Source organism: Pinus tabuliformis, chromosome 9, assembly GCF_031772625.1.
Source record: "Pinus tabuliformis cultivar Carrire ecotype Pingquan chromosome 9, CPIR1, whole genome shotgun sequence".
In the NCBI taxonomy this organism is placed as follows: domain Eukaryota; kingdom Viridiplantae; phylum Streptophyta; class Pinopsida; order Pinales; family Pinaceae; genus Pinus; species Pinus tabuliformis.
In genome coordinates, this window is record NC_142307.1 from 1852767825 (window position 1) to 1852783216 (window position 15392).

The following is a 15392-nucleotide window of genomic DNA, read 5'->3' on the forward strand; positions in this document are numbered from 1 at the left end:
AGCTGCAAGGCTGGTCCTCGAAGGGAATTCGCTTCTAGACATCGACGAGTGCCAAATATTTTGACTCGGCTTCCCTGAGGTTAGAAAGGAGATTTTTTGTTTGGAAGATAAGGAGTTTTGGGATCGCAAATATCATTATGATTCATAAATTGGTGGTAGTAGCCTCAAATGGGTTCCCAATCTATGAAACTTCTAGAAGAGAAGACTACATTTCGTCTAGTCTATAATAGTACACCATCATATGGAAACACTACTCAATATGTTAATTCATGACAAACAGGTTGACAAGTATATGCTCTTTGTAGTAGAGGTGGAGATCAAGAGAATACTGAGAGACATCATATATGATTTGGATGATATAATGGTCATATAAAATCGAGTGGAACACTTCATGGTCTCAGACTCATAGACATAGTCCAATGACCATCACGACGAAGCTGCAGTCATCAATGTTCCACCTCTGAACACTACACATACAAAATCCTCCCCTCACTCACCAATTATCATTTTGGCCTAGCACGTCCACGTTGCATGATTTCTAGTTCTAGTTATTGGAAGCAACACGATGCTTTTGTAACCACTATACTTTTGTTTTTTGTTTTGTCAGTAATGTCAATTGTTCCTTGTTGTTTTTTGTCAGTGGTATTTAGATATGTAATCCTCTACCTATGTCTACTTTCAATAATCCTTTTAACAATAGTTTTTTGGCTTAAGTTAAACTGGATGATAACCATGATCCTCTAGGTGTGTAGTGGACATCAAAATTTACCAATGTAATTTTTTTGACATCAATAAAAATTAATTGGAAATATTTACTAAAAAAATAAAAATAAAATTATTGTAAATGGAATAAAACACTAAACTTGCAAATCATAAATGAAATTGCACAACATTGTAGGTAAACCATGGAATAAAACACTGAACTTGCAAAGCATAAATGAAATTGCACAACATTGGACATAAACCTAGGTACTAGGCGAGGAATAATATAATAAAAATAAATTAATGTTAATCTTGATACATACATGCCACTCTGCAACTTGCAAAGCACAAAAGAAGTTGCACAAAACTACATGTAAACCTAGGTAGTCCCCAAGGAATGATATAATAAAAAATAAATAAATTTTAATATTTATAAATAGACACTCTGCTTTCTGTACTATCCATTGTTGCTCATCTTTTTTCCATGAAAAATTATACAAATACGACATTTTTACGTACGTAACCGGCATCATTGTCAATATGGACAGAGATGGCATTTTAATACTGGAAAGGAGGATTGAATAAGTTGTGACCACATCAGGATTGGTTCTAAAATGAGAATTCCCAATTTCACATCACCATAATTAACCCATCCTGGCCAACAATGATCGATGAAGTCACGCACGAGCATGGTGTAAAAAATTTTCATCAGCCTATTATTTAAACTAGTCGTGCCAATCTAATTGTCTAACCATCTATGAAATGTCCGGACAAACTATTATCGATGGAGGGGGCTTTGAAAGTTTGTATTACCAGCCTAGATCCATCTTAACTCAAGATATATCAAGTGCTAAGAAGGATCAAATCTCTCGAGGTGCAAACATTTCCTCAAGTTTTGTACTCAAGAAAGAGATTTGCACCTCGAGAGATTTGATCCCTCTTAGAGCTTGATAGATCCGGATTTAAGATGAATCTAGGCTAGCTTAGTTCCTAAATGATTAACTTAATGTGCTGATAAGTGGAAAAACTCAACCTTTCCATTGTGTTAAATTATCTCTCTCCATCTCTCCCTTGCAACTCCCTCTCTCTCCACTTCTCACTCTCTATGCATTTCTTCTTACTTCCCTCTCTCCTCCTCTCTTGCAAGTACTATCTCTACCTTTCTCTCCTACCTTCCTCTCTCCTATCTCTACCTCTCTCTCCTACCTTCCTCTCTCCTATCTCTACCTCTCTCTCCTACCTTCTCCTCTCTTCCCCCATCTCTCTCTCTCTCTCTCTCTCTCTCTCTCTCTCTCTCTCTCTCTACCTCTCTCTCTCTCTCTCTCTCTCTCTCTCTCTCTCTCTCTCTCTCTCTCTCTCTCTCTCTCTGCCCTCCAATCCTTTCACTATCTCCCTCCCTATCTCCTTCTCTCTCTCCCCCCTCCATATTTGTGTATCTTTCTCACTCTTTGTAACGCATAACACATCACTACATGTACATATTAATTAAAAAAATAAAAACTTTATAAACTTTAAAGTTTTACCATATATCACTTAAATAAAATTTCTACCATATATCAATATCTATTGTGCATTTAATAATTCAATCTTTAATATTCAATTGGTATATACCTCGATTTTTTTACCCACTTGGCATGCTTCTTGACTTACGTTGTAATATCATTTTAATGGAATGGATAAATTCGATGGTACCCACCTGAAACTTTCTACTCTTACATTCAATGGGATGGACCCGACACCAGAAGGGTCTGGCATCTGGAAACATCTGGCGAAATATGCACCTTTGGATTTCAGTATGGCGAACCAACAACCCTCAACGCTCAGGGTCTAGTGTCGTAACTGCTTTCTCAATGTCTCAGCGCTTATGGATTCATTTCACGTTATGCAATGCTCTAAAGCTCAGCTCTGCAAGTGAGCTTATAGTTTGTTGTAGCAAGGAGGGTATCAGCCCACCATCCTTGTTCAAATGGAGCATGGCGTTAAACTTCACCCAGCAGGTAACCTGCAACCTTTCTCTATTTCTTGATATGTATACCAACTAACAGTGTTTGGATCTATTTCAAAATATATCCTCTGCTCATCCAGTTCATTGTGCGGGGTGTATGAGATTTTGCTGGTTTTCCTTTCTAAAAGAGAATGACAATGGAGGCCAATAGGTTCGAGGAGGTAACATTCATCCTGACAGGGTCTACTGTTGGGTTGTTTTCTTTTCACCCAATTCGAGCTACTAATACATGTTGCAGGGGTTTCTGGTACAGGCGGTCTTCGACGTTCTAGGGTTACTCTGTCTCAAGTAATATTGAGGGCCTTGAGAGTATTACATATATTCATCGTTAAGAGTTTTTCTGTTATTATTCTTAACTCTTGCTTCATGCATCTATAGGTAACGTGCTTGGCAAAATCCCTTCCCATATGGTTTTGTTGGATTCGGTTGAGTCCCCCTTACTCGGGGTTGTCGTCTTCTGATTTCCAAGTTGGTCTTACTACCAAAATTCATGGTGGACTGTCATGCTCGAATGTTTTCGGAAATAAAGTGGCTATGCTTGTATTTACCCTACCACATGGTTTTTTGGTTTCTCTGGATAGAGAAGTACCATTAAGCCGAGGCTCAAGCTGGCCCTAGACTAGTTTTTGATATTTTGAATGGACAAGGGTTTTGTTACTTGGCCCTTGAATGATTCCAAACAAGAATGTGCCATGGCATGAACCTGTGTAATTCAGGCTTCGCTGAGGGTTTGATTTTCTTGTTTATTTTTCCAAAAAGGTCTGAAGTTTGTATGTAAATATAACATTTATAATTTGGAGCTCTTTTAACTTGGTTCGACTTCTGAAATCGAAGCTTGTTATCCTCTATTTCACTGGATTCTATCAAGCTAGATCATGACTTTACTATTTTTTTTTTGCTTAAAGGATGAATATATTATGGACTATGTGAACTCACAATTTTCCTTCTGGAATCGACTAAGAGTTATGTCGTGTCCTTGCGATTGATAGTGATCCTTTCTTTTTTTTTTATAGTCGATGATTTAGCTATTAACTATTTCTACATGTGAAGTTTCTACTTCTCTATTTTACGATTATCAGAAAGGGATTATGCTAGGGTATTGTTTAGGATGTTTACATATTTTAAAAGGCGTAAGGGCTACAGAGGATTCGTGCATGTATAAGATAATAGCATTTCTCTATTTCAACATTTATGCTATTCTTTCTTAACATATTGAATATTTCAGACGTATAAATCAAAATTCGTGTGTTATAAATATATCAAATAAAATATTTTTCATTTCTCTATGTCATAGAGTATTTTCATAATTTTGTTAGACAACTTATTCTTTACTTTCATATATAAATTTACTCTATTTTCATACTGGTGATAACTTTGTAGACGTCCAACTATTACTAATTTAACATATATAAAACAATCAATATTCAACTAGCAATCAACCCTTAGAGCTATCTGTCCATCACTATGGAATCCTTTTCTTTAAAAATTACTAAATAAAAAGTTTGTTTACTTATCTATTCTCTTCTTGGTAGATACGTAAGTTCTTTCCCTTTTGAGAAAGGTCTCACCACCCAGCCATAAGTCTGGAAATTACATCCAGACTCTCCCTCGAGCTCTTGCTTCTCACGACAGTAGAATAATTACGTTGTAGTCAGGTATCTTGGGCATCAGGACCCATAGTCCAGCCTCAAGTCACATACCTTTCACACTGTACTCAACATTTTCCCACTGGTTTATTTCACCCAGCGTAAGGAAATATGGGCAGCATGGTTTGTTCTTCCTTTTCCATCTGATCTAATTTCTTCCAGCCCCTTGACCTTTCTTCCATTCCTCTTTTGGGGGAGAAGATGGGTAATTGTTTTTAACTGTCTAAGGAGGTTAACAACTATTTCTTTTAGTTCTTGTCAAAATAGTTTAACTCTTAATTATTCATTAATCAAGTAACAAAATATGTCCTTGCCTCTCAGCCTTAGTTCTATAACATTCTATGTCAAACAAAGTAAAATCTAAAGTAATAAGTAAAACTTGGTAACCAATATTAAATGTTCACGGAATGTGGGGTGTTACATATTCCCCCCCTTGAAAGGAACACCATCCCTGGTGTTCTTTTCGATTAAGCAAATAGTGCCAGATAATCTTTCCCCATAAATTCCTCTTCTTCCCATGTAGCCTCTTCGGAGCCAAAGTGCTTCCACTGCACTTTAACCTGGGTGATGGATGGTTTTTGCAAGGTGGTTTCTCTCCGATCAAGAATACGAATATATTGTGCCAGAAACTCTCCTTTCGGTTCGACCTGCACATTTTACAATCTATTGTCAGAAACCTTTCAAAACAACAAATTATATGTTATTTATTCTATTAATTTATTACCTGTATATTTTCCCAGTTAATTATATGCTGAGGGTTGTACACATATTTTTTTAATAAGGAGACATGGAAAACATTGTCGAACTAGATATGGCTTGGTAATGTAAGTTTTTACGCTACAGGTCCAATCCGTTCCAAGACTTGAAACATTCCACAATACCATGTTGCTAACTTAGCATGACCCCTCCATTGTAAAGTGTTTTTTTGAGGCTTTACTCTGAAGTACACATGATCCCAAACTGGAATTCCTTATATTATCTTCTTTTATTTGCATAAACCTTTTGTCTATCATGGGCAGCTTTTAGATTCTAATGGACCTTTTTAACCATCTCTTCCATTTCAGCTAACATGTCAGGACCTAATGTTAGTCTGTTGATAGTACTATTCCAATCTATGGGCACCTTGCACTTTCTTCCATACAACACCTCAAAGGAGCTCATGCCCAGTGATTCATGGTATCCGTTAATATAAGCGAACTTGACTAGGTGGAGGTAGTATTCCCATTTATGTGGTTGTTGCATCACAAACATCCTTAACATATCCTCCAGAATTTGATTCACTCGGTACATTTGGCCATCCGTCTATGGATGGTACACGGTACTAAATTAAATCTGGGTACTTAACCCAAATAAGAGTGTTTTCCAAAATGTGGATGTAAATTTTACATCCCTCTCAGAAATTACCACCTTGGGTATTCCATGCAGTAGGAAAATTTCCCTCATAAATGTGTTTGCGATTTCTATTGTTTTGTAAGTGGATTTTATGAGTATGAAATGAGCGGTTTTTCTTAACTTGTCAACCACCATCATAATTGAGTCATTATTCTTCTTAGTGAGAGGTAAACCGGTGATGAAATCTAAAGTGTTTGTCTCCCATTTCCACTCAGGAATGGGCAATGGTTGTAATAGTCCAGTGGGGTGCTGATGCTCCACCTTCACCAATTGGTACTCCAAACATTTGGATAGGTACTCGATGACATCTTTCCTTAAACCTGGCCAGAAATAACTTTTTTTGATGGCAGAAAGTAGCTTCTGGTACCCTGGGTGGGCGACATAAGGTTTCCTATGAAATTCATCCAATATCAATTGTTTGACAGAATTTTGATTAGGAACATATATTCAGTTTTTGAAGGTTAGCATTTTATCTAGATTTATATCATAATCAGATTGTTCCCCCTTCTCTTGAGCTTCAAATTCTTGCTACCAAAGGAAGGCATACTCTAGGTCCTTAAGAGATGCTTCCTTAATTATATCAGGGAGGTTAGATCGTACCTAACTGAATTGAACTTCATAGATACAATGTAATTTTCTGCTTAATGTGTCAGCTACTCGATTTTCTTTCCCCTTAAGGTGCTTCATTTCAAAGTCAAATTCGCTCAAAAATGTTGTCCATTTGGCCTACTGAGCATTTAAGCTAGATTGGTTAAAGAAATTTGTAAGGTTTCTATGATCTGTTAATAACAAAAATTTCTTTCCCAATAGGTAGTGTCACCACATTTTAAGTGCATGCACTGCTGTTGTCAATTTAAGATCATATGCAAAATATCTCTGCTCATATTCTTTCATTTTTTCAGATTCATATGCTATAAGTTTCCCTTCCCATGTCAATACTCCACCAACACCTTCCTTGCATTTGTGTGAACCACGAAAGATTTTTCTAGGTCTGCTACTTTTAATATGGGACCAGTAGTAAGTAATTGTTTTAATCATTCAAAGCTTTTCTTACATTCAACTATCCATCAGAAAGTGCGTCCCTTTTTCTGTAATGAGGTCATAAGAAAAGCGATTTTCGAAAATCCTTCAATGAACCAATGGTAGTAACCGGCTAAGCCCAAGAATGATCTAATATCAACAACATTCTTCGGGGTGGTCCATTCCATAATAGTTTTAATTCTTTTAGGATCCACCACTATTCCCTCTGCTGATATAATGTGACCCAGATACTATATTTAGCTTTCTAAAATGTCACACTTGCTATACTTAGCATATAACTGATTGTCCCGCAGAGTCTACAACACTATCCTCAAATGATTTTCATGCTCCTCTTGATTCTTAGAGTAAATTAATATGTCGTCAATAAAAATCAGTACAAACTTATCTAAATATGGCTGAAAAATACCATGCATCAGACTCATAAAATTAGCTAGGGAATTTGTAAGGCCGAATGGAAATACCATGAACTCGTAATGACCATAACAAGTTTGAAATGAAATTTTACAAATATCTTCTTCCTTTATCCTTATCTGGTGGTAGCCGGACCTTAGATCATTTTTTTAGAACACACAAGCTCCCTACACTTGATCAAATAAATCGTCAATAAGTGGTAAATGGTATTTATTTTTAATAGTCATTTTATTCAGTTGACAATAATCAATTCATAGACTCAAGGTTTCGTCCTTCTTCCATACAAACAATACAGGGGTGAATGTAACCTTTATCCAAAAGTTCCTGAAGCTGCATTTTGAGTTTTGTTAACTCACGGATGCTCATGCGGTAAGGAGCTCTAGAAATAGGAGTTGAACTAGGATCAATTCAATTTTGAAATGAATATCACTCTTAGGTGGCAATCTAGGAATGGATTCAGGAAACACATCAAAAAAATCCTGAATGATAAGAATATTTTGCAAGGAAGACATTTTACTATTGGAATTTTTGTATCTTACTTGGACAGCATAAATTTGAAAACCCTTCCTAATGTATTTTCCTAGCTGGCTAGCAGAGAAGGTATCAGTCTGCCATCCTTGTTCCGGTGGTGCATGGCGTTAAACTTCACCCATCATCTAACCCACAATCCTTTCTCTACTTCTTGATATGTATACCTTCTAACAGTCTTCGGTTCTATTTCAAAATGTGTCCTCTACACATTCGGTCCACTGTGCAAGGTGTACGAGATTCTGTTGGTTTGCATTTCCAAAAGAGGATGACGCTGGAGGCCAATGGGTTTGAGAATGTAGCATTCATCCTGGCAAGGTCTATCGTTGGGTTGTTTTATTTTCACCCGATTTGAGCCACTAATACTTATTTCAGGAGTTTCTAGTACAGGGGGTCTTCGATGTTTTAGGGTTACTCTGTCTCAGGTAATATTGAGGGCCTTGAGAGTGTTACATATATTCATCGTTAAGAGTTTTTCTATTATTTGGCTTAACTCCTTCTTCATGCATCTAGAGGTAACATGTTTGGCAAAACCACTTCTCTAATGGTTTTTCTGTATTCGGTTAAGTCCCCCCTACTTGGAGTTGCCGTCTTCTGATTTCCAGGTTGGTCTTACTACAAAAATTCATGGTAGACTTTCATGCTCGAATGCTTTTGGAAATAAAATGGCTATTCTTGTATTCGCCCTACTGCATGGTTTTTGGGTTTCTTTGGATAGAGAAGTACCATTAAGCTGAGGCTTAGGCCAACCTTAGACTAGCTTTTTTTATTTTGAATGGACAAGGGTTTTGTTAACCGACCGTTGAATGATTCCAAACAAGAATGTGCCATGGCATGAACCTGTGTAATTCAGGCTTCGCTGAGGGTTCGATTTTCTTGTTTATTTTACCAAAAATGTGTGAAGCTTGAATGTAAATATAAGGTTTATAATTTGGATCCCTTTTAACTTGATTCGACTTCTGAAATCGAAGCATGTTATCTTCTATTTCACTAGATTCTATCAAGCTTGATTATGACTTTACTGTTTCTGTTTGCTTAAAGGATGAATATATTATGGACTGTGTGAACTCACGATTTTCCTTCTGGAATCGACCGAGAGTTATGTCAAGTCCTTGCGATTGATAATGATCTTTTTTTTATAGTCAATGATTTAGATATTAACTGTTTCTACATGTGAAGTTTTTGCTTCTCTATTTTTTGGATTATCAGAAAGGGATTATGTAAGCATATTGTTTAGGATGTTTACATATTTCAAAAGGCGTAAAGCCTACAGAGGATTTGTGCATGTATAAGATAATATCATTGGTCTGTTTTAGTGTTTATGTTATTCTTGTTAACATATTGAATATTTCAAATGTATCAATCACAATTTTTGGTTTAGAAATTTTATCAAAGAAAATACTTTTCATTTCTGTGTGTTGTAGAGTATTTTCCTTGTTTTGTTACACAATTTATTCTTTACTTTCATATATAAATATATTCTATTTTCATACCTGTGATAACTCTATAGACATCTAACTATTACTAATTTAAGGTATATAAAATAAGCAGTATTCAACGAACAAGCAAACCTTAGAGTTATCTATCCATCACTATGGAATCATTTTCTTTAACAATTACTAAATAAAGATTTTGTTTACTTATCTGTTCTCTACTTGGTAGATATGTAAGTTCTTTCCCTTTTCAGGAAGGTCTCACCACCCATCCACAGGTCTGGCAATTATCTCTAGACTCTCCCCTGAGCTTTTCCTTCTCCTGACAGTAGAATAAGTCTGTTGTAGTTAGGTATCTTAGGCATCAAGTCACATACCTTTCACACTGTAATCAATAATTTCCCACTAGTTTATTTCACCCCGCGCAAGGAAATCTATCCACCATGGTTTTTTCTCCCTTTCCAATCTGATCTAATTTCTTCCAGCCCCTAGGCCTTTCTTCCATTCCTCCTTTGAGGGAGCAGATGAGTAACTATTTTTAACTGTCTCATGAAGTTTCTTTCAGTTCTTGTCAAAATACTTTAACTCTTAATTATTCATTAATCAGGTAACAAAATATGTCTTAGCCTCTCAGCCTTAGTTCTTTAACATTCTATGTCAAACAAAGTAAAAGCTAAAGTAATAAGTAAAACTTGGTAACCAAAGTAAATGTTCATGCAATGTGAGGTGTTACACTCTCTTACCCTTTTCTCCCTCACACACTCACCTCCCTTTCTCTCTCTTCATTCCTCCTCTCCCCTATGCTTAAGTTTATCTTCATTTCTCCCTTGTCACTCCCCTATCTCTCTACCTCTATCACCCTATGTCGTTGTTCTTCCCTCACTTATATATCTAAAGTTAGTATATATCATAATACATTAATATTTATTATAATATAACAAATTTAATATTGTATTAATCCAAAGTTATTAAATTTAATAATATTAATATTATAATATATTAATATGAATACTAGATTCAATAATAATAATAATAATCATAATAATAATAATATGGTTGATAATGTTTTTTTCTGCATGGTATTAATAATAGTTTGGCCCATGGTATTTGTTCTATAGGCTTTACATAAATAAAACCTATTTTTTGAGTGTTAGTAAGTATAAAGAGATTTAGCCCACGGGCCTTTGCATTGACGGTGAATGGGTGCGCTCTTAAGGCACTCCTTGCGATAGGTCACTAGTTCAAATCCCCCATGGGTGCTTACCTACCAAAAAAAAAAGTATAAAGAGGTTTATGGAGTAAACATAAAAAGAGGTTTTATTTATTTGCCATACCTCTAGTTTATTTATATTTTATTTATTTATCATATTTCTTTTATTTACCGTGGTATTTGATCTATAGGCTTCATATATAATTAGATGTTGACTTCTAATCCTATTTGATATATTTTTATTTATTTTTCATACTTCTTTATACCTCTCTTATATTTATTTATTTACCATACCTCTTTTATAAATATGGTATTTGCCTCATAGGCTTTACCTAAATAAAACAATTTTTTTATTTTTTTTTGTAAATATAAAGAGGTTTATGGAATAAATATAAGAGAAAGTTTTATTTATTTAACATACCTCTAGTTTATTCATATTTTTATTTATCTACCATATTTCTAGAGTAAATATGTAAAAAAAAAAAAAAAAAAAAAATTATTATTGCCCATACCTCTAGTTTATTTATATTTTTATTTATTTACCATATATCATTTTTTAGTGTTAGTAAACCTCTTTACATTTGAAATTTATATTGTGTTTATACATACTAATAATTAGATTGATTTTTAAATGGGGCAGACAATAGATTAGACATGTTAAATATTAAGCATTATGTGTACGTTTACATTTAAGTTTACATGTTTACATTTTTATGTGAGATCCACCCCCATATTGGATTGTTTATTGGGTTGTTTATGTTTAAGTTTACGTTTACAGGTTTAAGTTTTTATGTGAGATCTACTCCATAATACGCTGTTTACATTTACATTTACGTTTTTATGTAAGATCTACCCAATACTAAACTGTAAAACATAACACATCTCAATATTTTCTTAACTTTCTGTGAACCAAAATTAACGTACGCAAAACCTATAACCACAGCCCTGTACGTATTTGGAGATTCCACTGTAGATCCTGGTAACAACAATGGGCTTGCAACCATTGTGAAAGCCAACTTTCGTCCATATGACAGAGATTTCGTCCGTGGAAAGCCCACTGGGCGATTTACGAATGGAAAATTAATAAAAGATATATTATGTACTTGCTACTGCATATGATAAGAGAGAACTTTGTCAGGGAATTGAAAAAATGATGGTTACGGAGAAGTGATAAGAGAGAACTTTGTTGGATGATTGAAAGGAATGATTGTGAATAGTTAGTGTGGTGTGATTTTCCAATTATTTTTAGATGTTTTGGATTATCACTATTCAATTACATATTACTAAAAAAATATTAAAATTATGTTAATTTAATTATTCAATTTTTCATTATCTTTAAAAAAAAATATTAAAAATATAAAATATTAATTTTATCTTTCACGGTTATACAATAAAATAACATAAAATAAATTAAAATGAGCGAATGTAAACGATAATTATCTAGACCCATGGATATTATTGTTTAAAGGCTGTAGAACTAAAATTTATTCTGGTGTAAATAAGATTACTGGTCGTATTGTTTTATATATCCATTATCTTTAAAAGGTTGTTTTGGTTTTCATTAACATTTCAAAATTTTCACTATATTTTTTCTTCATAATATTATTAATTTCAAAATAAGTTTTGTTGCAATAACGAAGGTTGGGAATTTAAAAGGTTGTTTTGGTTTTGATTAACATTTCAAAATTTCCGCTATATTCTTTATTCATCATATTATTAATTTGAAAATAAGTTTTGTTACAAGAATGAAGGTTGGGAAAGTAATATTATCTATTGATATTTTTATATAAAAATGACATTATGATTTACTTTGAATTTCTCAAAACTTTAAATAGTAATTTTGATAATTATTTAAAATTTCCATATATATATATATATAATAACTAAAATAAAATTATATTCTCATCTTTTATTACAATAATAACAATATAAAATAAATTCATTGTTATAAATAAAGTGAGATATTCATGTTTTATTATAATAATGACAACTTAAAATAAATTCATCTTTATAAATATTTGAAAATTGGAAAGTTTTCTTTAGTTGGGATAATTGCAAAGTAGGAAAGTAGGAACATCCTCGTTGACAGAGTCAATTTACCGTACACACCGAAAGATTTCAAATTGAAGTTGTACTAATTTTGATATTTTTATAATTAAAAAAAAGAGTAGATTTTAGATTTTGGGGTTATATTATTAAAAAAATAAAAATATTTAAAGATATTATATGTATATTGTGAATCTTTTATCGGAAAATAACAAGATGGAATGCGTCGAGTTGGAATAGGGAGCGGAGCTCTAGTGATTTAAAGAAAAAAAAAATTGACAGTAATGGGTTTCGATACGTGACCTAGGGTTTCTCCTGTTGTGGCCCTTAATTTCTCTTGGTGTGGTCCTCAATTTCTCCTGATGTGGTCCTCAATAGCCCAAGCTTGGTTAGGCGTACACATGGGTTTTTGGATTGGTGCCTCTGTGAGCACTTGGGTTCACATTATTGCTTCTTGAGAAAGTGTTGTTAAACATTTTTTATTAAGGTGCTGACAATTTTTTTTTGAAGTGGTTTTACCTGCACTGGTCAGTCTAACCTTGCCCGCACCATTTTACCTCCTTCCCTAATATATTTTGGCACGACACCCTTGTGAGCCGTGGTCTACTGCATCCCATTGCGGTGTCGTTGGGGAAATGGGAGTTGTGAAGGGTCCTAAGGCAGTGTTCACGGGGTTTGACCCGTTTTTTCGCTTATTCCCAAGACTAAGCTACTTTTACCTCTGTTAAACTGTGGTTAGCATGAATGGAGGAGGTTTTGGAGGAGGAACTAGTTGACTATTCCTCGGACAGTCTAATGCATTCGGACATCTCGGTGGAGTCACACCCGCTGTCATGAGTTTGGCATAGACCCTCATCACCCACTACATCGGAAGGTCAGGTAAGCGATTTCGAGGTAGGGATGGTTGATATGGAGGAGTCTCTACAGGGCCTAGGCCTCACTCAACTGGCCGCAACAGTTTCTGAAGGTTTTATTCACCTAGGAGAAGGCACAAGCTTGCCCTTTCTTTCTATCCCATCTTCGTCAAAGCTGTTAAACTGGACTGAACAAAACCATCGTGCCAAGAGTTTTCAAAGCAGCGAGGGTTTTCCGGTGGAAGGGACCGGGGGTCTGCGACATGACTCAACCGAACCAGTGGACCTTCAAGAGGCGACAAATTTACTCGTAAGCAGGTAAGAATATTACTCAGAAGGCTTTACAAGCCTAACTCCAGTAAGAAATTCTCTGCCATCAGGATACTTCGACAACATTGCAAACAAGGTCACTAAGGTGGACGAGTGTCGTGCCTCAGACTTGGAGGAAATCCCTCTGGGGGCCGAATGGCAACAAAATTTCGGTGTTGGCTCAAAGGAGAAGGCCAACAAGAAATCAAATCTATAAAAATATCGAGAGAGGGGGTGACTACTAGTGTTTGGGGAAGGTGTAGGCTTGGAAAAAGTGAAATTGATAGAAAGCACAGTGCTGGTGGGCAGGGTCCGAGGTAGGAATTACTCCTGGGGTCGTTTGAGGAAATGTACAATGAAGGTTTGGGGCAATGTGATGGAGCAGTTTCCTGTGGTTTTGTTGATGTCCAGGGGATGGTTCACCCTCATTTTTCCACAGCATGAGCAGGTAAATTAGGTGTTGACATGCTACTGGCATCTTGAAATAATCCCAGTCTTACTAAAACGTTGTTCTCCTCTATTCAATGCAGAGAAGGAAAACCTAAGGGTAGGGTCAATTTGGGTTCGTTTGTCGGGCTCCCACTATAATTCTAGTCAGAATACATATTTCGGTGTCTAGGGGATGATTTGGGCACTTTCCTTGACCATGATAGATCATATATGGATTCAGGTTGTCTGGCAATGGCCAGAATTCTCGTCCATCTGGATACCAGAGAAGGCCTAGTGGAGAGCTATCACTTTCAAATGGGGGACATCATCAGATGGTAGGATTTGGATTACAAGGGCATTCCCTTCAGGTTCTAGAGGTGTCATTATCTTGGCCATCTATACAAATTGTGTCCCTTGGTAATCGGGCGAAGGCCAAGTCCTCCAAAAGAAATTTCCTCATGGAGCACTCAAACAGAGTTGAGGATGGAAGATGATCTTGCAACGCTTCAGGGCAAGCCAAGGTAGGGTCAGGAAAAGCCTTGTGCTCTGTGGTCTAAGTCGTCCGCCTGGAACATGGATGCACCAATCACTAGAGCACACACTAGATAGAACAATGTGTTTTCGGGTACCTCCTCTCCCCCCGTCCTCTGTTTACAAATGATTGTATGTTATTTGTTTCTGCATCTTCAATTAGTATTTTGAATCAAGTGTCCAAGGTTGGTAAGTTGAGCACCATTACATACCCTGTCGTCTCTACCACTGCACCCTCCATCTATACCCCTTGCGCTATTGTTCAAAGTTAGCTCTCTCAAGACCCCATGGGGGATTCAGCATCTGGCACCTCCCATTGATACAATTTTCATTCTATTCCACCCACCCTTCACGGTTTCCATCTGGATGAGGACTCCCACCCATCCCTTCCACCTAAGGCCCCCCGGGGTAGACAATCTCATATGTCAAAATCTATCAAAAGGGTCAGCATCAAAGTGGCTTCAGGTATTCAGTCTCCCATAGATCAGGTCCTTAGAGGAAAGGGTAACCCTGCCAAGGTTACCCCATGAAAGGAATCTGTTTTAATTACAGGGTTTGGCCAGCCCAGATAAAAAATTGGCGCTCAGAAGATTGTGTTTGTTAGAAAAGTTGGTTTTTCTCTCACTACAAGAAACCCTAGGAGATGGTCCACTTGTAAATAAAAACCTAAAAACCTTCCTGCGAGATTGGGAATTCTTCTTCCTAGATGTGAGAGGGAGGTAGAGAGGTTGTGCTCTAGGTTTCAATCATAAATCAATCAAGATCACAAATGCATGGGGTGGAAAGGGTTTTCTGGGTGCAAACTTCACCTCCATGTCACTCAATATACCCCAGAGGGTTATAAATATCTACGGG

General features: G+C 35.9%; 1 pseudogene; it reads right to left on the reverse strand.

The window, feature by feature from the left end:
* Nucleotides 1-4820: 4820 nt before the first annotated feature.
* LOC149156252 (putative pectin methyltransferase QUA3) overlaps nt 4821-15392 on the reverse strand; it is a 114543-nt pseudogene continuing 103971 nt past the window's right edge.